The 24,341-nt window shown below is 56.2% G+C and overlaps 1 protein-coding gene across 1 annotated transcript in view; it reads left to right on the plus strand.

The window, feature by feature from the left end:
- LOC306767843 (serine/threonine-protein kinase D3-like) overlaps positions 1 to 24,341 on the plus strand; it is a gene marked incomplete at its 3' end in the record, with an annotated part of 422,350 nt that overhangs the window by 160,459 nt on the left and 237,550 nt on the right. The window lies entirely within an intron of this gene.

A 24,341-nucleotide genomic window follows, 5' to 3' on the forward strand; every position in this document is an offset into this window, starting at 1 on the left:
AGCGTGTGATGACGTCGGCGTGTCATGACGTCGGCGTGTCATGATGTCATGACGTCGGCGTGTCATGACGTCGGCGTGTCATGATGTTGGCGTGTCATAATGTCGGCGTGTCATGACGTCGGCGTGTCATGACGTCGGCGTGTCATGACGTCGGCGGGTCATGATATCGGCGTGTCATAATGTCGGCGTGTCATGACGTCGGCGTGTCATGACGTCGGTGTGTCATGATGTCATGATGTCATGACTTTGGCGTGTCATGATGTCGGCGTGTCATGACGTCGGCGTGTCATGACTTCGACATGTCACGACGTCGGCGTGTCATGACGTCGGCGTGTCATGATGTCGGCGTGTCATGACGTCGGCGTCATGATGTCGGCGTGTCATGATGTCATGACGTCGGTGTGTCATGATGTCATGACGTCTGCGTTTCATGACGTTGGCGTGTCATGACGTCAGCGTGTCATGATGTCATGACGTCAGTGTGTGATGACGTTGGCGTGTCATGACGTCGGCATGTCATGACGTCGGCGTGTCATGACGTCGGCGTGTCATGATGTCGGCGTGTGATGACGTCGGCGTGTCATGACGTCGGCGTGTCATGACGTCGGTGTGTCATGACGTCGGCGTGTCATGATGTCATGACGTCGGAGTGTCATGACGTCGGCGTCATGACGTCGGCGTGTCATGATGTCATGATGTCGGCGTGTCATGATGTCATGATGTCGGCGTGTCATGACATCGGCGTGTCCCGACGTCGGCGTACCATGACGTCGGTGTGTCATGATGTCATGACGTCTGCGTTTCATGACGTTGGCGTGTCATGACGTCAGCGTGTCATGATGTCATGACGTCAGCGTGTGATGACGTTGGCGTGTCATGACGTTGGCGTGTCATGACGTCGGCATGTCATGACGTCGGCGTGTCATGATGTCGGCGTGTGATGACGTCGGCGTGTCATGACGTCGGCGTGTCATGACGTCGGTGTGTCATGATGTCTGCGTGTCATGACGTCGGCGTGTCATGACGTCGGCGTGTCATGACTTCGACATGTCACGACGTCGGCGTGTCATGACGTCGGCGTGTCATGATGTCATGACGTCGGCGTGTCATGATGTCATGACGTCGGCGTGTCATGACTTCGGCATGTCATGACGTCGGCGTGTCATGATGTCATGACGTCGGCGTGTCATGACGTCGGCGTGTCATGACGTCGGCGTGTCATGATGTCATGACGTCTGCGTTTCATGACGTTGGCGTGTCATGACGTCGGCGTGTCATGATGTCATGACGTCGGCGTGTCATGATGTCATGACGTCGGCGTGTCATGACTTCGGCATGTCATGACGTCGGCGTGTCATGATGTCATGACGTCGGCGTGTCATGACGTCGGCGTGTCATGACGTCGGCGTGTCATGATGTCATGACGTCTGCGTTTCATGACGTTGGCGTGTCATGACGTCGGCATGTCATGACGTCGGCGTGTCATGACGTCGGCGTGTCATGATGTCGGCGTGTGATGACGTCGGCGTGTCATGACGTCGGCGTGTCATGACGTCGGTGTGTCATGATGTCTGCGTGTCATGACGTCGGCGTGTCATGAAGTCGGCGTGTCATGACGTCGGCGTGTCATGAAGTCGGCGTGTCATGACGTCGGCGTGTCATGACGTCGGCGTGTCATGACGTCGGCGTGTCATGATGTCGGCGTGTGATGACGTCGGCGTGTCATGACGTCGGCGTGTCATGACGTCGGTGTGTCATGATGTCTGCGTGTCATGAAGTCGACGTGTCATGACGTCGGCGTGTCATGAAGTCGGCGTGTCATGACGTCGGCGTGTCATGACGTCGGCGTGTCATGACGTCGGCGTGTCATGATGTCATGACGTCGGCGTTTCATGATGTCGGCGTGTCATGACGTCGGTGTGTCATGACGTCGGCGTGTCATGACGTCGGCGTGTCATGACGTCGGCGTGTCATGACGTCGGCGTGTCATGACGTCGGCGTGTGATGATGTCATGACGTCGGCGTTTCATGATGTCGGCGTGTCATGACGTCGGCGTGTCATGATGTCGGTGTGTCATGATGTCGGCGTGTCATGACGTCGGCGTGTCATGACGTCGGTGTGTCATGATGTCGGTGTGTCATGATGTCGGCTTGTCATGACGTCGGTGTGTCATGATGTTGGCGTGTCATGACCTCGGCGTGTCATGATGTCATGACATCGGCGTGTCATGATGTCATGACGTCTGCGTTTCATGACGTTGGCGTGTCATGACGTCGGCGTGTCATGATGTCATGACGTCAGTGTGTGATGACGTCGGCGTGTCATGACGTCGGCGTGTCATGATGTCATGACGTCGGCGTGTCATGACGTCGACGTGTCATGATGTTGGCGTGTCATGACGTCGGCGTGTCATGATGTCAGCGTGTCATGACGTCGGTGTGTCATGATGTCATGACATCGGCGTGTCATGATGTCATTACGTCCCCGTGTCATGACGTCGGCGTGTCATGATGTCATGACGTCGGCGTGTCATGATGTCATGACGTCGGCGTGACATGATGTCATGACGTCGGCGTGTCATGAAGTCGGCGTGTCATGATGTCGGCGTGTCATGATGTCGGCGTGTCATGACGTCGGCGTGTCATGACGTCGGCGTGTCATGACGTCGGTGTGTCATGATGTCGACGTGTCATGATGTCAGTGTCATGACGTCGGCGTGTCATGACGTCGGTGTGTCATGATGTCATGACGTCGGCGTGTCATGACATCGGCGTGTCATGATGTCATGATGTCGGCGTGTCATGACATCGGCATGTCCTGACGTCGGCGTACCATGACGTCGGTGTGTCATGATGTCATGACGTCTGCGTTTCATGACGTTGGCGTGTCATGACGTCGGCGTGTCATGATGTCATGACGTCGGCGTGTCATGACGTCGGCGTGTCATGACGTCGGCGTGTCATGACGTCGGCGTGTCATGATGTCATGACGTCGGCGTGTCATGACGTCGGCGTGTCATGATGTTGGCGTGTCATGACGTCGGCGTGTCATGACGTCAGCGTGTCATGACGTCGGTGTGTCATGATGTCATGACATCGGCGTGTCATGATGTCATTACGTCCCCGTGTCATGACGTCGGCGTGTCATGATGTCATGACGTCGGCGTGTCATGATGTCATGACGTCGGCGTGACATGATGTCATGACGTCGGCGTGTCATGACGTCGGCGTGTCATGATGTCGGCGTGTCATGACGTCGGCGTGTCATGACGTCGGTGTGTCATGATGTCGACGTATCATGATGTCGGTGTCATGACGTCGGCGTGTCATGACATCGGCGTGTCATGATGTCATGATGTCGGCGTGTCATGACATCGGCGTGTCCTGACGTCGGCGTACCATGACGTCGGTGTATCATGATGTCATGACGTCTGCGTTTCATGACGTTGGCGTGTCATGACGTCGGCGTGTCATGATGTCATGACGTCAGCGTGTGATGACGTCGGCGTGTCATGACGTCGGTGTGTCATGACGTCGGCGTGTCATGACGTCGGCGTGTCATGACATCGGCGTGTCCTGACGTCGGCGTACCATGACGTCGGTGTGTTATGATGTCAAGACGTCGGCGTGTTATGACGTCGGCGTGTCATGACATCGGCGTTTCATGATGTCATGATGTCGGCGTGTCATGATGTCGGCGTGTCATGATGTCGGCGTGTCATGATGTCGGCGTGTCATCACGTCGGTGTGTCATGATGTCGGCGTGTCATGACGTCGGCGTGTCATGATGTCATGACATCGGCGTGTCATGATGTCATGATGTCGGCGTGTCATGACATCGCCGTGTCATGACGTCGGCGTGTCATGACGTCGGTGTGTCATAATGTCATGACATCGGCCTGTCCTGACGTCGGCGTACCATGACGTCGGCGTGTCATGATGTCGGCGTGTCATGATGTCATGACGTCAGCGTGTGATGACGTCGGCGTGTCATGACGTCGGCGTACCATGACGTCGGCGTGTCATGATGTCGGCGTGTCATGATGTCATGACGTCAGCGTGTGATGACGTCGGCGTGTCATGACGTCGGCGTGTGATGACGTCGGCGTGTCATGACGTCGGCGTGTCATGACGTCGGCGTGTCATGACGTTGGCGTGTCATGACGTCGGCGTGTCATGATGTCATGACGTCGGCGTGTCATGATATCGGCGTGTCATGACGTCGGCGTGTCATGACGTTGGTGTGTCATGATGTCATGACGTCGGCGTGTCATGACGTCGGCGTGTCATGACGTCGGCGTGTCATGATGTCATGACGTCGGCGTGTCATGACGTCGGCGTGTCATGATGTCATGACGTCTGCGTTTCATGACGTTGGCGTGTCATGACGTCGGCGTGTCATGATGTCATGACGTCAGCGTGTGATGACGTTGGCGTGTCATGACGTCGGCATGTCATGACGTCTGCGTGTCATGACGTCGGCGTGTCATGATGTCGGCGTGTGATGACGTCGGCGTGTCATGACGTCGGCGTGTCATGACGTCGGCGTGTCATGATGTCATGACGTCTGCGTTTCATGACGTTGGCGTGTCATGACGTCGGCGTGTCATGATGTCATGACGTCAGCGTGTGATGACGTTGGCGTGTCATGACGTCGGCATGTCATGACGTCTGCGTGTCATGACGTCGGCGTGTCATGATGTCGGCGTGTGATGACGTCGGCGTGTCATGACGTCGGCGTGTCATGACGTCGGCGTGTCATGATGTCATGACGTCTGCGTTTCATGACGTTGGCGTGTCATGACGTCAGCGTGTCATGATGTCATGACGTCAGCGTGTGATGACGTTGGCGTGTCATGACGTCGGCATGTCATGACGTCGGCGTGTCATGACGTCGGCGTGTCATGATGTCGGCGTGTGATGACGTCGGCGTGTCATGACGTCGGTGTGTCATGATGTCTGCGTGTCATGACGTCGGCGTTTCATGACTTCGACATGTCACGACGTCGGCGTGTCATGACGTCGGCGTGTCATGATGTCATGACGTCGGCGTCTCATGATGTCATGACGTCGGCGTGTCATGACTTCGGCATGTCATGACGTCGGCGTGTCATGATGTCATGACGTCGGCGTGTCATGATGTCGGCGTGTCATGATGTCGGCGTGTCATGATGTCGGCGTGTCATGACATCGGCGTGTCCCGACGTCGGCGTACCATGACGTCGGTGTGTCATGATGTCATGACGTCTGCGTTTCATGACGTTGGCGTGTCATGACGTCGGCGTGTCATGATGTCATGACGTCAGCGTGTGATGACGTTGGCGTGTCATGACGTCGGCATGTCATGACGTCAGCGTGTCATGACGTCGGCGTGTCATGATGTCGGCGTGTCATGACGTCGGCGTGTCATGACGTCGGCGTGTCATGACGTCGGTGTGTCATGATGTCTGCGTGTCATGACGTCGGCGTGTCATGAAGTCGGCGTGTCATGACGTCGGCGTGTCATGACGTCGGCGTGTCATGACGTCGGCGTGTCATGACGTCGGCGTGTCATGACGTCGGCGTGTCGTGATGTCATGACGTCTGCGTTTCATGACGTTGGCGTGTCATGACGTCAGCGTGTCATGATGTCATGACGTCAGCGTGTGATGACGTTGGCGTGTCATGACGTCGGCATGTCATGACGTCGGCGTGTCATGACGTTGGCGTGTCATGATGTCGGCGTGTGATGACGTCGGCGTGTCATGACGTCGGCGTGTCATGACGTCGGTGTGTCATGATGTCTGCGTGTCATGACGTCGGCGTGTCATGAAGTCGGCGTGTCATGACGTTGGCGTGTCATGACGTCGGCGTGTCATGACGTCGGCGTGTCATGACGTCGGCGTGTCATGATGTCATGACGCCTGCGTTTCATGACGTTGGCGTGTCATGACGTCAGCGTGTCATGATGTCATGACGTCAGCGTGTGATGACGTTGGCGTGTCATGACGTCGGCATGTCATGACGTCGGCGTGTCATGACGTCGGCGTGTCATGATGTCGGCGTGTGATGACGTCGGCGTGTCATGACGTCGGTGTGTCATGATGTCGGCGTGTCATGATGTCGGCGTGTCATGATGTCATGACGTCAGCGTGTGATGACGTCGGCGTGTCATGACGTCGGCGTGTCATGACGTCGGCGTGTCATGACGTTGGCGTGTCATGACGTCGGCGTGTCATGATGTCATGACGTCGGCGTGTCATGACGTCGGTGTGTCATGACATCGGCGTGTCATGATATCGGCGTGTCATGACGTCGGCGTGTCAAGACGTTGGTGTGTCATGATGACATGACATCGGCGTGTCATGACGTCGGCGTGTCATGACGTCGGCGTGTCATGACGTTGGTGTGTCATGATGTCATGACGTCGGCGTGTCATGACGTCGGCGTGTCATGACGTCGGCGTGTCATGATGTCATGACGTCGGCGTGTCATGACGTCGGCGTGTCATGATGTCATGACGTCTGCGTTTCATGACGTTGGCGTGTCATGACGTCGGCGTGTCATGATGTCATGACGTCAGCGTGTGATGACGTTGGCGTGTCATGACGTCGGCATGTCATGACGTCGGCGTGTCATGACGTCGGCGTGTCATGATGTCGGCGTGTGATGACGTCGGCGTGTCATGATGTCATGACGTCTGCGTTTCATGACGTTGGCGTGTCATGACGTCGGCGTGTCATGATGTCATGACGTCAGCGTGTGATGACGTTGGCGTGTCATGACGTCGGCATGTCATGACGTCGGCGTGTCATGACGTCGGCGTGTCATGATGTCGGCGTGTGATGACCTCGGCGTGTCATGACGTCGGCGTGTCATGACGTCGGTGTGTCATGATGTCTGCGTGTCATGACGTCGGCGTGTCATGACGTCGGCGTGTCATGACGTCGGCGTGTCATGATGTCATGACGTCTGCGTTTCATGACGTTGGCGTGTCATGACGTCAGCGTGTCATGATGTCATGACGTCAGCGTGTGATGACGTTGGCGTGTCATGACGTCGGCATGTCATGACGTCGGCGTGTCATGTCGTCGGCGTGTCATGATGTCGGCGTGTCATGATGTCATGATGTCGGCGTGTCATGACATCGGCGTGTCCCGAAGTCGGCGTACCATGACGTCGGTGTGTCATGATGTCATGACGTCTGCGTTTCATGACGTTGGCGTGTCATCACGTCGGCGTGTCATGACTTCGGCATGTCATGACGTCGGCGTGTCATGATGTCATGACGTTGGCGTGTCATGATGTCGGCGTGTCATGATGTCGGCGTGTCATGACGTCGGCGTGTCATGATGTCGGCGTGTCATGATGTCATGATGTCGGCGTGTCATGACATCGGCGTGTCCCGAAGTCGGCGTACCATGACGTCGGTGTGTCATGATGTCATGACGTCAGCGTGTGATGACGTCGGCGTGTCATGACGTCGGCGTGTCATGACGTTGGTGTGTCATGATGTCATGACGTCGGCGTGTCATGACGTCGGCGTGTCATGACGTCGGCGTGTCATGATGTCATGACGTCGGCGTGTCATGACGTCGGCGTGTCATGATGTCATGACGTCTGCGTTTCATGACGTTGGCGTGTCATGACGTCGGCGTGTCATGATGTCATGACGTCAGCGTGTGATGACATTGGCGTGTCATGACGTCGGCATGTCATGACGTCGGCGTGTCATGATGTCGGCGTGTGATGACGTCGGCGTGTCATGATGTCATGACGTCTGCGTTTCATGACGTTGGCGTGTCATGACGTCGGCGTGTCATGATGTCATGACGTCAGCGTGTGATGACGTTGGCGTGTCATGACGTCGGCATGTCATGACGTCGGCGTGTCATGACGTCGGCGTGTGATGACATTGGCGTGTCATGACGTCGGCATGTCATGACGTCGGCGTGTCATGATGTCGGCGTGTGATGACGTCGGCGTGTCATGATGTCATGACGTCTGCGTTTCATGACGTTGGCGTGTCATGACGTCGGCGTGTCATGATGTCATGACGTCAGCGTGTGATGACGTTGGCGTGTCATGACGTCGGCATGTCATGACGTCGGCGTGTCATGACGTCGGCGTGTCATGATGTCGGCGTGTGATGACCTCGGCGTGTCATGACGTCGGCGTGTCATGACGTCGGTGTGTCATGATGTCTGCGTGTCATGACGTCGGCGTGTCATGACGTCGGCGTGTCATGACGTCGGCGTGTCATGATGTCATGACGTCTGCGTTTCATGACGTTGGCGTGTCATGACGTCAGCGTGTCATGATGTCATGACGTCAGCGTGTGATGACGTTGGCGTGTCATGACGTCGGCATGTCATGACGTCGGCGTGTCATGACGTCGGCGTGTCATGATGTCGGCGTGTCATGATGTCATGATGTCGGCGTGTCATGACATCGGCGTGTCCCGAAGTCGGCGTACCATGACGTCGGTGTGTCATGATGTCATGACGTCTGCGTTTCATGACGTTGGCGTGTCATCACGTCGGCGTGTCATGACTTCGGCATGTCATGACGTCGGCGTGTCATGATGTCATGACGTTGGCGTGTCATGATGTCGGCGTGTCATGATGTCGGCGTGTCATGACGTCGGCGTGTCATGATGTCGGCGTGTCATGATGTCATGATGTCGGCGTGTCATGACATCGGCGTGTCCCGAAGTCGGCGTACCATGACGTCGGTGTGTCATGATGTCATGACGTCTGCGTTTCATGACGTTGGCGTGTCATGACGTCGGCGTGTCATGATGTCATGACGTCGGCGTTTCATGATGTCGGCGTGTCATGACGTCGGCGTGTCATGATGTCGGTGTGTCATGACCTCGGCGTGTCATGATGTCATGACATCGGCGTGTCATGATGTCATGATGTCGGCGTGTCATGACATCGCCGTGTCATGACGTCGGCGTGTCATGACGTCGGTGTGTCATGATGTCATGACATCGGCGTGTCCTGACGTCGGCGTACCATGACGTCGGTGTGTCATGATGTCAAGACGTCAGCGTGTTATGACGTCGGTGTGTCATGACGTCGGCGTTTCATGATGTCATGATGTCGGCGTGTCATGATGTCGGCGTGTCATGATGTCGGCGTGTCATGATGTCGGCGTGTCATCACGTCGGTGTGTCATGATGTCGGCGTGTCATGACGTCGGCGTGTCATGATGTCATGACATCGGCGTGTCATGATGTCATGATGTCGGCGTGTCATGACATCGCCGTGTCATGACGTCGGCGTGTCATGACGTCGGTGTGTCATAATGTCATGACATCGGCCTGTCCTGACGTCGGCGTACCATGACGTCGGCGTGTCATGATGTCGGCGTGTCATGATGTCATGACGTCAGCGTCTGATGACGTCGGCGTGTCATGACGTCGGCGTACCATGATGTCGGCGTGTCATGATGTCGGCGTGTCATGATGTCATGACGTCAGCGTGTGATGACGTCGGCGTGTCATGACGTCGGCGTGTGATGACGTCGGCTTGTCATGACGTCGGCGTGTCATGACGTTGGCGTGTCATGACGTCGGCGTGTCATGATGTCATGACGTCGGCGTGTCATGACGTCGGCGTGTCATGACGTCGGTGTGTCATGACATCGGCGTGTCATGATATCGGCGTGTCATGACGTCGGCGTGTCAAGACGTTGGTGTGTCATGATGACATGACATCGGCGTGTCATGACATCGGCGTGTCATGACGTCGGCGTGTCATGACGTTGGTGTGTCATGATGTCATGACGTCGGCGTGTCATGACGTCGGCGTGTCATGACGTCGGCGTGTCATGATGTCATGACGTCGGCGTGTCATGACGTCGGCGTGTCATGATGTCATGACGTCGGCGTGTCATGACGTCGGCGTGTCATGATGTCGGCGTGTCATGACGTCGGCGTGTCATGACGTCAGCGTGTCATGACGTCAGCGTGTCATGATGTCATGACGTCAGCGTGTGATGACGTCGGCGTGTCATGACGTCGGCGTGTCATGACGTCGGCGTGTCATGACGTCGGCGTGTCATGATGTCGGCGTGTGATGACGTTGGTGTGTCATGATGTCATGACGTCGGCGTGTCATGACGTCGGCGTGTCATGACGTCTGCGTTTCATGACGTTGGCGTGTCATGACGTCGGCGTGTCATGATGTCATGACGTCAGCGTGTGATGACGTTGGCGTGTCATGACGTCGGCATGTCATGACGTCGGCGTGTCATGACGTCGGCGTGTCATGACGTCGGCGTGTCATGACGTCGGCGTGTCATGATGTCGGCGTGTCATGACGTCGGCGTGTCATGACGTTGGTGTGTCATGATGTCATGACGTCGGCGTGTCATGACGTCGGCGTGTCATGATGTCATGACGTCGGCGTGTCATGACGTCGGCGTGTCATGATGTCATGACGTCTGCGTTTCATGACGTTGGCGTGTCATGACGTCGGCGTGTCATGATGTCATGACGTCAGCGTGTGATGACGTTGGCGTGTCATGACGTCGGCATGTCATGACGTCGGCGTGTCACAACGTCGGCGTGTCATGATGTCGGCGTGTGATGACGTCGGCGTGTCATGACGTCGGTGTGTCATGATGTCTGCGTGTCATGACGTCGGCGTGTCATGACGTCGGCGTGTCATGACGTCGGCGTGTCATGACGTCGGCGTGTCATGACGTCGGCGTGTCATGATGTCATGACGTCTGCGTTTCATGACGTTGGCGTGTCATGACGTCAGCGTGTCATGATGTCATGACGTCAGCGTGTGATGACGTTGGCGTGTCATGACGTCGGCATGTCATGACGTCGGCGTGTCATGACGTCGGCGTGTCATGATGTCGGCGTGTGATGACGTCGGCGTGTCATGACGTCGGTGTGTCATGATGTCTGCGTGTCATGACGTCGGCGTGTCATGACTTCGACATGTCACGACGTCGGCGTGTCATGACGTCGGCGTGTCATGATGTCATGACGTCGGCGTGTCATGATGTCATGACGTCGGCGTGTCATGACTTCGGCATGTCATGACGTCGGCGTGTCATGATGTCATGACGTCGGCGTGTCATGATGTCGGCGTGTCATGATGTCGGCGTGTCATGACGTCGGCGTCATGACGTCGGTGTGTCATGATGTCATGATGTCGGCGTGTCATGACATCGGCGTGTCCCGAAGTCGGCGTACCATGACGTCGGTGTGTCATGATGTCATGACGTCTGCGTTTCATGACGTTGGCGTGTCATGACGTCGGCGTGTCATGATGTCATGACGTCAGCGTGTGATGACGTTGGCGTGTCATGACGTCGGCATGTCTTGACGTCGGCGTGTCATTACGTCGGCGTGTCATGATGTCGGCGTGTCATGACGTCGGTGTGTCATGATGTCTGCGTGTCATGACGTCGGCGTGTCATGAAGTCGGCGTGTCATGACGTCGGCGTGTCATGACGTCGGCGTGTCATGACGTCGGCGTGTCATGATGTCATGACGTCTGCGTTTCATGACGTTGGCGTGTCATGACGTCAGCGTGTCATGATGTCATGACGTCAGCGTGTGATGACGTTGGCGTGTCATGACGTCGGCATGTCATGACGTCGGCGTGTCATGACGTCGGCGTGTCATGATGTCGGCGTGTGATGACGTCGGCGTGTCATGACGTCGGTGTGTCATGATGTCTGCGTGTCATGACGTCGGCGTGTCATGACGTCGGCGTGTCATGACTTCGACATGTCACGACGTCGGCGTGTCATGACGTCGGCGTGTCATGATGTCATGACGTCGGCGTGTCATGATGTCATGACGTCAGCGTGTGATGACGTTGGCGTGTCATGACGTCGGCGTGTCATGACGTCGGCGTGTCATGACGTCGGCGTGTCATGATGTCGGCGTGTCATGACGTCGGCGTGTCATGACGTCGGCGTGTCATGACGTCGGTGTGTCATGATGTCTGCGTGTCATGACGTCGGCGTGTCATGAAGTCGGCGTGTCATGACGTCGGCGTGTCATGAAGTCGGCGTGTCATGACGTCGGCGTGTCATGACGTCGGCGTGTCATGATGTCATGACGTCGGCGTTTCATGATGTCGGCGTGTCATGACGTCGGTGTGTCATGATGTCGGCGTGTCATGAAGTCGACTTGTCATGACGTCGGCGTGTCATGAAGTCGGCGTGTCATGACGTCGGCGTGTCATGAAGTCGACGTGTCATGACGTCGGCGTGTCATGACGTTGGTGTGTCATGATGTCATGACGTCGGCGTGTCATGACGTCGGCGTGTCATGACGTCGGCGTGTCATGATGTCATGACGTCGGCGTGTCATGACGTCGGCGTGTCATGATGTCATGACGTCGGCGTGTCATGACGTCGGCGTGTCATGATGTCATGACGTCGGCGTGTCATGACGTCGGCGTGTCATGATGTCGGCGTGTCATGACGTCGGCGTGTCATGACGTCAGCGTGTCATGACGTCAGCGTGTCATGATGTCATGACGTCAGCGTGTGATGACGTTGGCGTGTCATGACGTCGGCGTGTCATGACGTTGGCGTGTCATGACGTCGGCGTGTCATGACGTCGGCGTGTCATGACGTCGGCGTGTCATGATGTCGGCGTGTGATGACGTCGGCGTGTCATGACGTCGGCGTGTCATCACGTCGGTGTGTCATGATGTCGGCGTGTCATGACGTCGGCGTGTCATGATGTCATGACGTCGGCGTGTCATGATGTCATGACGTCGGCGTGTCATGACTTCGGCATGTCATGACGTCGGCGTGTCATGATGTCATGACGTCGGCGTGTCATGACGTCGGCGTGTCATGATGTCGGCGTGTCATGACGTCGGCGTCATGACGTCGGCGTGTCATGATGTCATGATGTCGGCGTGTCATGACATCGGCGTGTCCCGACGTCGGCGTACCATGACGTCGGTGTGTCATGATGTCATGACTTCTGCGTTTCATGACGTTGGCGTGTCATGACGTCGGCGTGTCATGATGTCATGACGTCAGCGTGTGATGACGTTGGCGTGTCATGACGTCGGCATGTCATGACGTCGGCGTGTCATGACGTCGGTGTGTCATGATGTCTGCGTGTCATGACGTCGGCGTGTCATGAAGTCGGCGTGTCATGACGTCGGCGTGTCATGATGTCGGCGTGTGATGACGTCGGCGTGTCATGACGTCGGCGTGTCATGACGTCGGTGTGTCATGATGTCTGCGTGTCATGACGTCGGCGTGTCATGAAGTCGGCGTGTCATGATGTCATGACGTCAGCGTGTGATGACGTTGGCGTGTCATGACGTCGGCATGTCATGACGTCGGCGTGTCATGACGTCAGCGTGTGATGACGTTGGCGTGTCATGACGTCGGCATGTCATGACGTCGGCGTGTCATGACGTCGGCGTGTCATGATGTCGGCGTGTGATGACGTCGGCGTGTCATGACGTCGGCGTGTCATGACGTCGGTGTGTCATGATGTCTGCGTGTCATGACGTCGGCGTGTCATGAAGTCGGCGTGTCATGACGTCGGCGTGTCATGAAGTCGGCGTGTCATGACGTCGGCCTGTCATGACGTCGGCGTGTCATGACGTCGGCGTGTCATGATGTCATGACGTCGGCGTTTCATGATGTCGGCGTGTCATGACGTCGGTGTGTCATGACGTCGGCGTGTCATGAAGTCGACGTGTCATGACGTCGGCGTGTCATGAAGTCGGCGTGTCATGACGTCGACGTGTCATGACGTCGGCGTGTCATGACGTCGGCGTGTCATGACGTCGGCGTGTCATGATGTCATGACATCGGCGTTTCATGATGTCGCCGTGTCATGACGTCGGTGTGTCATGACGTCGGCGTGTCATGACGTCGGCGTGTCATGACGTCGCCGTGTGATGATGTTATGACGTCGGCGTTTCATGATGTCGGCGTGTCATGACGTCGGCGTGTCATGATGTCGGTGTGTCATGATGTCAGCGTGTCATGACGTCGGCGTGTCATGACGTCGGTGTGTCATGATGTCGGTGTGTCATGATGTCGGCTTGTCATGACGTCGGTGTGTCATGATGTTGGCGTGTCATGACCTCGGCGTGTCATGATGTCATGACATCGGCGTGTCATGATGTAATGATGTCGGCGTGTCATGACATCGCCGTGTCATGACGTCGGCGTGTCATGACGTCGGTGTGTCATGATGTCATGACATCGGCGTGTCCTGACGTCGGCGTACCATGACGTCGGTGTGTCATGATGTCAAGACGTCGGCGTGTTATGACGTCGGCGTGTCATGACGTCGGCGTTTCATGATGTCATGATGTCGGCGTGTCATGATGTCGGCGTGTCATGATGTCGGCGTGTCATGATGTCGGCGTGTCATCACGTCGGTGTGTCATGATGTCGGCGTGTCATGACGTCGGCGTGTCATGATGTCATGACATCGGCGTGTCATGATGTCATGATGTCGGCGTGTCATGACATCGCCGTGTCATGACGTCGGCGTGTCATGACGTCGTTGTGTCATAATGTCGTTGTGTCATAATGTCATGACATCGGCCTGTCCTGACGTCGGCGTACCATGACGTCGGCGTGTCATGATGTCGGCGTGTCATGATGTCATGACGTCAGCGTGTGATGACGTCGGCGTGTCATGACGTCGGCGTACCATGACGTCGGCGTGTCATGATGTCGGCGTGTCATGATGTCATGACGTCAGCGTGTGATGACGTCGGCGTGTCATGACGTCATGACGTCAGCGTGTGATGACGTCGGCGTGTCATGACGTCGGCGTGTCATGACGTCGGCGTGTCATGACGTCGGCGTGTCATGACGTTGGCGTGTCATGACGTCGGCGTGTCATGATGTCATGACGTCGGCGTGTCATGACGTCGGCGTGTCATGACGTCGGTGTGTCATGACATCGGCGTGTCATGATATCGGCGTGTCATGACGTCGGCGTGTCAAGACGTTGGTGTGTCATGATGACATGACATCGGCGTGTCATGACGTCGGCGTGTCATGACGTCGGCGTGTCATGACGTTGGTGTGTCATGATGTCATGACGTCGGCGTGTCATGACGTCGGCGTGTCATGATGTCATGACGTCGGCGTGTCATGACGTCGGCGTGTCATGATGTCATGACGTCGGCGTGTCATGACGTCGGCGTGTCATGATGTTGGCGTGTCATGACGTCGGCGTGTCATGACGTCAGCGTGTCATGACGTCGGTGTGTCATGATGTCATGACATCGGCGTGTCATGATGTCATTACGTCCCCGTGTCATGACGTCGGCATGTCATGATGTCATGACGTCGGCGTGTCATGATGTCATGACGTCGGCGTGACATGATGTCATGACGTCGGCGTGTCATGACGTCGGCGTGTCATGATGTCGGCGTGTCATGACGTCGGCGTGTCATGACGTCGGTGTTTCATGATGTCGGCGTGTCATGACGTCGGCGTGTCATGATGTCGGTGTGTCATGATGTCAGCGTGTCATGACGTCGGCGTGTCATGACGTCGGTGTGTCATGATGTCGGTGTGTCATGATGTCGGCTTGTCATGACGTCGGTGTGTCATGATGTTGGCGTGTCATGACCTCGGCGTGTCATGATGTCATGACATCGGCGTGTCATGATGTCATGATGTCGGCGTGTCATGACATCGCCGTGTCATGACGTCGGCGTGTCATGACGTCGGTGTGTCATGATGTCATGACATCGGCGTGTCCTGACGTCGGCGTACCATGACGTCGGTGTGTCATGATGTCAAGACGTCGGCGTGTTATGACGTCGGCGTGTCATGACGTCGGCGTTTCATGATGTCATGATGTCGGCGTGTCATGATGTCGGCGTGTCATGATGTCGGCGTGTCATCACGTCGGTGTGTCATGATGTCGGCGTGTCATGACGTCGGCGTGTCATGATGTCATGACATCGGCGTGTCATGATGTCATGATGTCGGCGTGTCATGACATCGCCGTGTCATGACGTCGGCGTGTCATGACGTCGTTGTGTCATAATGTCGTTGTGTCATAATGTCATGACATCGGCCTGTCCTGACGTCGGCGTACCATGACGTCGGCGTGTCATGATGTCGGCGTGTCATGATGTCATGACGTCAGCGTGTGATCACGTCGGCGTGTCATGACGTCGGCGTACCATGACGTCGGCGTGTCATGATGTCGGCGTGTCATGATGTCATGACGTCAGCGTGTGATGACGTCGGCGTGTCATGACGTCATGACGTCAGCGTGTGATGACGTCGGCGTGTCATGACGTCGGCGTGTCATGACGTCGGCGTGTCATGACGTCGGCGTGTCATGACGTTGGCGTGTCATGACGTCGGCGTGTCATGATGTCATGACGTCGGCGTGTCATGACGTCGGCGTGTCATGACGTCGGTGTGTCATGACATCGGCGTGTCATGATATCGGCGTGTCATGACGTCGGCGTGTCAAGACGTTGGTGTGTCATGATGACATGACATCGGCGTGTCATGACGTCGGCGTGTCATGACGTCGGCGTGTCATGACGTCGGCGTGTCATGATGTCATGACGTCGGCGTGTCATGACATTGGCGTGTCATGATGTCATGACGTCGGCGTGTCATGATGTCATGACGTCGGCGTGTCATGACGTCGGCGTGTCATGATGTCATGACGTCGGCGTGTCATGATGTCATGACGTCGGCGTGTCATGACGTCGGCGTGTCATGATGTTGGCGTGTCATGACGTCGGCGTGTCATGACGTCAGCGTGTCATGACGTCGGTGTGTCATGATGTCATGACATCGGCGTGTCATGATGTCATTACGTCCCCGTGTCATGACGTCGGCGTGTCATGATGTCATGACGTCGGCGTGTCATGATGTCATGACGTCGGCGTGACATGATGTCATGACGTCGGCGTGTCATGACGTCGGCGTGTCATGATGTCGGCGTGTCATGACGTCGGCGTGTCATGACGTCGGTGTGTCATGATGTCGACGTGTCATGATGTCGGTGTCATGACGTCGGCGTGTCATGACGTCGGTGTGTCATGATGTCATGACGTCGGCGTGTCATGACATCGGCGTGTCATGATGTCATGATGTCGGCGTGTCATGACATCGGCGTGTCCTGACGTCGGCGTACCATGACGTCGGTGTATCATGATGTCATGACGTCTGCGTTTCATGACGTTGGCGTGTCATGACGTCGGCGTGTCATGATGTCGGTGTGTCATGATGTCGGCGTGTCATGACGTCGGCGTGTCATGACGTCGGTGTGTCATGATGTCGGTGTGTCATGATGTCGGCTTGTCATGACGTCGGTGTGTCATGATGTTGGCGTGTCATGACCTCGGCGTGTCATGATGTCATGACATCGGCGTGTCATGATGTCATGATGTCGGCGTGTCATGACATCGCCGTGTCATGACGTCGGCGTGTCATGACGTCGGTGTGTCATGATGTCATGACATCGGCGTGTCCTGACGTCGGCGTACCATGACGTCGGCGTGTCATTATGTCAAGACGTCGGCGTGTTATGACGTCGGCGTGTCATGACGTCGGCGTTTCATGATGTCATGATGTCGGCGTGTCATGATGTCGGCGTGTCATGATGTCGGCGTGTCATCACGTCGGTGTGTCATGATGTCGGCGTGTCATGACGTCGGCGTGTCATGATGTCATGACATCGGCGTGTCATGATGTCATGATGTCGGCGTGTCATGATATCGCCGTGTCATGACGTCGGCGTTTCATGACGTCGGTGTGTCATAATGTCATGATATCGGCCTGTCCTGACGTCGGCGTACCATGACGTCGGCGTGTCATGATGTCGGCGTGTCATGATGTCATGACGTCAGCGTGTGATGACGTCGGCGTGTCATGACGTCGGCGTACCATGACGTCGGCGTGTCATGATGTCATGACGTCAGCGTGTGATGACGTCGGCGTGTCATGACGTCGGCGTGTCATGACGTCGGCGTGTCATGACGTCGGCGTGTCATGACGTTGGCGTGTCATGACGTCGGCGTGTCATGATGTCATGACGTCGGCGTGTCATGACGTCGGTGTGTCATGACATCGGCGTGTCATGACGTCGGCGTGTCAAGACGTTGGTGTGTCATGATGACATGACATCGGCGTGTCATGACGTCGGCGTGTCATGACGTCGGCGTGTCATGACGTTGGTGTGTCATGATGTCATGACGTCGGCGTGTCATGACGTCGGCGTGTCATGATGTCATGACGTCGGCGTGTCATGACGTCGGCGTGTCATGATGTCATGACGTCGGCGTGTCATGACGTCGGCGTGTCATGATGTTGGCGTGTCATGACGTCGGCGTGTCATGACGTCAGCGTGTCATGACGTCGGTGTGTCATGATGTCATGACATCGGCGTGTCATGATGTCATTACGTCCCCGTGTCATGACGTCGGCGTGTCATGATGTCATGACGTCGGCGTGTCATGATGTCATGACGTCGGCGTGACATGATGTCATGACGTCGGCGTGTCATGACGTCGGCGTGTCATGATGTCGGCGTGTCATGACGTCGGCGTGTCATGACGTCGGTGTGTCATGATGTCGACGTGTCATGATGTCGGTGTCATGACGTCGGCGTGTCATGACGTCGGTGTGTCATGATGTCATGACGTCGGCGTGTCATGACATCGGCGTGTCATGATGTCATGATGTCGGCGTGTCATGACATCGGCGTGTCCTGACGTCGGCGTACCATGACGGTGTATCATGATGTCATGACGTCTGCGTTTCATGACGTTGGCGTGTCATGACGTCGGCGTGTCATGATGTCATGACGTCAGCGTGTGATGACGTCGACGTGTCATGACGTCGGCGTGTCATGACGTCGGCGTGTCATGACGTCGGCGTGTCATGATGTCATGACGTCGGCGTGTCATGACGTCGGCGTGTCATGATGTTGGCGTGTCATGACGTCGGCGTGTCATGACGTCAGCGTGTCATGACGTCGGTGTGTCATGACTTCGGCGTGTCATGACGTCGGTGTGTCATGATGTCGATGTGTCATGATGTCGGCGTGTCATGACGTCGGTGTGTCATGATGTCGTGACGTCGGCGTGTCATGACATCGGCGTGTCATGATGTCGGCGTGTCATGACATCGGCGTGTCCTGACGTCGGCGTACCATGACGTCGGTGTGTCATGATGTCATGACGTCTGCGTTTCATGACGTTGGCGTGTCATGACGTCGGCGTGTCATGATGTCATGACGTCAGCGTGTGATGATGTCATGACGTCAGCGTGTGATGACGTCGGCGTGTCATGACGTCGGCGTGTCATGACGTCGGCGTGTCATGATGTCGGCGTGTCATGACGTCGCCGTGTCATGACGTCGGTGTGTCATGATGTCGGCGTGTGATGACGTCGCCGTGTCATGACGTCGGCGTGTCATGACGTCGGTGTGTCATGATGTCGGTGTGTCATGATGTCGGCTTGTCATGACGTCGGTGTGTCATGATGTTGGCGTGTCATGACGTCGGCGTGTGATGATGTCATGACGTCGGCGTTTCATGATGTCGGCGTGTCATGACGTCGGCGTGTCATGATGTCGGTGTGTCATGATGTCGGCGTGTCATGACGTCGGCGTGTCATGACGTCGGTGTGTCATGATGTCGGTGTGTCATGATGTCGGCTTGTCATGACGTCGGTGTGTCATGATGTTGGCGTGTCATGACCTCGGCGTGTCATGATGTCATGACATCGGCGTGTCATGATGTCATGATGTCGGCGTGTCATGACATCGCCGTGTCATGACGTCGGCGTGTCATGACGTCGGTGTGTCATGATGTCATGACATCGGCGTGTCCTGACGTCGGCGTACCATGACGTCGGTGTGTCATTATGTCAAGACGTCGGCGTGTTATGACGTCGGCGTGTCATGACGTCGGCGTTTCATGATGTCATGATGTCGGCGTGTCATGATGTCGGCGTGTCATGATGTCGGCGTGTCATCACGTCGGTGTGTCATGATGTCGGCGTGTCATGACGTCGGCGTGTCATGATGTCATGACATCGGCGTGTCATGATGTCATGATGTCGGCGTGTCATGACATCGCCGTGTCATGACGTCGGCGTTTCATGACGTCGGTGTGTCATAATGTCATGATATCGGCCTGTCCTGCCGTCGGCGTACCATGACGTCGGCGTGTCATGATGTCGGCGTGTCATGATGTCATGACGTCAGCGTGTGATGACGTCGGCGTGTCATGACGTCGGCGTACCATGACGTCGGCGTGTCATGATGTCATGACGTCAGCGTGTGATGACGTCGGCGTGTCATGACGTCGGCGTGTCATGACGTCGGCGTGTCATGACGTCGGCGTGTCATGACGTTGGCGTGTCATGACGTCGGCGTGTCATGATGTCATGACGTCGGCGTGTCATGACGTCGGTGTGTCATGACATCGGCGTGTCATGACGTCGGCGTGTCAAGACGTTGGTGTGTCATGATGACATGACATCGGCGTGTCATGACGTCGGCGTGTCATGACGTCGGCGTGTCATGACGTTGGTGTGTCATGATGTCATGACGTCGGCGTGTCATGACGTCGGCGTGTCATGGCGTCGGCGTGTCATGATGTCATGACGTCGGCGTGTCATGACGTCGGCGTGTCATGATGTCATGACGTCGGCGTGTCATGACGTCGGCGTGTCATGATGTTGGCGTGTCATGACGTCGGCGTGTCATGACGTCAGCGTGTCATGACGTCGGTGTGTCATGATGTCATGACATCGGCGTGTCATGATGTCATTACGTCCCCGTGTCATGACGTCGGCGTGTCATGATGTCATGACGTCGGCGTGTCATGATGTCATGACGTCGGCGTGACATGATGTCATGACGTCGGCGTGTCATGACGTCGGCGTGTCATGACGTCGGTGTGTCATCACGTCGTTGTGTCATGATGTCGGCGTGTCATGACGTCGGCGTGTCATGATGTCATGACATCGGCATGTCATGATGTCATGATGTCGGCGTGTCATGACATCGCCGTGTCATGACGTCGGCGTGTCATGACGTCGGTGTGTCATAATGTCATGACATCGGCCTGTCCTGACGTCGGCGTACCATGACGTCGGCGTGTCATGATGTCGGCGTGTCATGATGTCATGACGTCAGCGTGTGATGACGTCGGCGTGTCATGACGTCGGCGTACCATGACGTCGGCGTGTCATGATGTCGGCGTGTCATGATGTCATGACGTCAGCGTGTGATGACGTCGGCGTGTCATGACGTCATGACGTCAGCGTGTGATGACGTCGGCGTGTCATGACGTCGGCGTGTCATGACGTCGGCGTGTCATGACGTCGGCGTGTCATGACGTTGGCGTGTCATGACGTCGGCGTGTCATGATGTCATGACGTCGGCGTGTCATGACGTCGGCGTGTCATGACGTCGGTGTGTCATGACATCGGCGTGTCATGATATCGGCGTGTCATGACGTCGGCGTGTCATGACGTCGGCGTGTCATGATGTCATGACGTCGGCGTGTCATGACGTCGGCGTGTCATGATGTCATGACGTCGGCGTGTCATGACGTCGGCGTGTCATGATGTTGGCGTGTCATGACGTCGGCGTGTCATGACGTCAGCGTGTCATGACGTCGGTGTGTCATGATGTCATGACATCGGCGTGTCATGATGTCATTACGTCCCCGTGTCATGACGTCGGCATGTCATGATGTCATGACGTCGGCGTGTCATGATGTCATGACGTCGGCGTGACATGATGTCATGACGTCGGCGTGTCATGACGTCGGCGTGTCATGATGTCGGCGTGTCATGACGTCGGTGTGTCATGATGTCGACGTGTCATGATGTCGGTGTCATGACGTCGGCGTGTCATGACGTCGGTGTGTCATGATGTCATGACGTCGGCGTGTCATGATGTCATGACGTCGGCGTGACATGATGTCATGACGTCGGCGTGACATGATGTCATGACGTCGGCGTGTCATGACGTCGGCGTGTCATGATGTCGGCGTGTCATGACGTCGGTGTGTCATGATGTCGACGTGTCATGATGTCGGTGTCATGACGTCGGCGTGTCATGACGTCGGTGTGTCATGATGTCATGACGTCGGCGTGTCATGACATCGGCGTGTCATGATGTCATGATGTCGGCGTGTCATGACATCGGCGTTTCCTGACGTCGGCGTACCATGACGTCGGTGTATCATGATGTCATGACGTCTGCGTTTCATGACGTTGGCGTGTCATGACGTCGGCGTGTCATGATGTCATGACGTCAGTGTGTGATGACTTCGGCGTGTCATGACGTCGGCGTGTCATGACGTCGACGTGTCATGATGTTGGCGTGTCATGACGTCGGCGTGTCATGACGTCAGCGTGTCATGACGTCGGTGTGTCATGATGTCATGACATCGGCGTGTCATGATGTCATTACGTCCCCGTGTCATGACGTCGGCGTGTCATGATGTCATGACGTCGGCGTGTCATGATGTCATGACGTCGGCGTGACATGATGTCATGACGTCGGCGTGTCATGAAGTCGGCGTGTCATGATGTCGGCGTGTCATGATGTCGGCGTGTCATGACGTCGGCGTGTCATGACGTCGGTGTGTCATGATGTCGACGTGTCATGATGTCAGTGTCATGACGTCGGCGTGTCATGACGTCGGTGTGTCATGATGTCATGACGTCGGCGTGTCATGACATCGGCGTGTCATGATGTCATGATGTCGGCGTGTCATGACATCGGCATGTCCTGACGTCGGCGTACCATGACGTCGGTGTGTCATGATGTCATGACGTCTGCGTTTCATGACGTTGGCGTGTCATGACGTCGGCGTGTCATGATGTCATGACGTCGGCGTGTCATGACGTCGGCGTGTCATGACGTCGGCGTGTCATGACGTCGGCGTGTCATGATGTCATGACGTCGGCGTGTCATGACGTCGGCGTGTCATGATGTTGGCGTGTCATGACGTCGGCGTGTCATGACGTCAGCGTGTCATGACGTCGGTGTGTCATGATGTCATGACATCGGCGTGTCATGATGTCATTACGTCCCCGTGTCATGACGTCGGCGTGTCATGATGTCATGACGTCGGCGTGTCATGATGTCATGACGTCGGCGTGACATGATGTGATGACGTCGGCGTGTCATGACGTCGGCGTGTCATGATGTCGGCGTGTAATGACGTCGGCGTGTCATGACGTCGGTGTGTCATGATGTCGACGTGTCATGATGTCGGTGTCATGACGTCGGCGTGTCATGACATCGGCGTGTCATGATGTCATGATGTCGGCGTGTCATGACATCGGCGTGTCCTGACGTCGGCGTACCATGACGTCGGTGTATCATGATGTCATGACGTCTGCGTTTCATGACGTTGGCGTGTCATGACGTCGGCGTGTCATGATGTCATGACGTCAGCGTGTGATGACGTCGGCGTTTCATGACGTCGGCGTGTCATGACGTCGGCGTGTCATGATGTTGGCGTGTCATGACGTCGGTGTGTCATGATTTCATGACATCGGCGTGTCATGATGTCATTACGTCCCCGTGTCATGACGTCGGCGTGTCATGATGTCATGACGTCGGCGTGTCATGATGTCATGACGTCGGCGTGACATGATGTCATGACGTCGGCGTGTCATGACGTCGGCGTGTCATGACGTCGGCGTGTCATGACGTCGGTGTGTCATGATGTCGACGTGTCATGATGTCGGTGTCATGACGTCGGCGTGTCATGACGTCGGTTTGTCATGATGTCATGACGTCGGCGTGTCATGACATCGGCGTGTCATGATGTCATGATGTCGGCGTGTCATGACATCGGCGTGTCCTGACGTCGGCGTACCATGACGTCGGTGTGTCATGATGTCATGACGTCTGCGTTTCATGACGTTGGCGTGTCATGACGTCGGCGTGTCATGATGTCATGACGTCAGCGTGTGATGACGTCGGCGTGTCATGACGTCGGCGTGTCATGATGTCATGACGTCGGCGTGTCATGACGTCGGTGTGTCATGATGTTGGCGTGTCATGACGTCGGCGTGTCATGACGTCAGCGTGTCATGACGTCGGTGTGTCATGATGTCATGACATCGGCGTGTCATGATGTCATTACGTCCCCGTGTCATGACGTCGGCGTGTCATGATGTCATGACGTCGGCGTGTCATGATGTCATGACGTCGGCGAGTCATGACGTCGGCGTGTCATGATGTCGGCGTGTCATGACGTCGGCGTGTCATGACGTCGGCGTGTCATGACGTCGGTGTGTCATGATGTCGACGTGTCATGATGTCGGCGTGTCATGACGTCGGTGTGTCATGATGTCGTGACGTCGG

This window comes from Telmatherina bonti, assembly GCF_933228915.1.
Source record: "Telmatherina bonti genome assembly, chromosome: 16".
NCBI lineage: Eukaryota > Metazoa > Chordata > Actinopteri > Atheriniformes > Telmatherinidae > Telmatherina > Telmatherina bonti.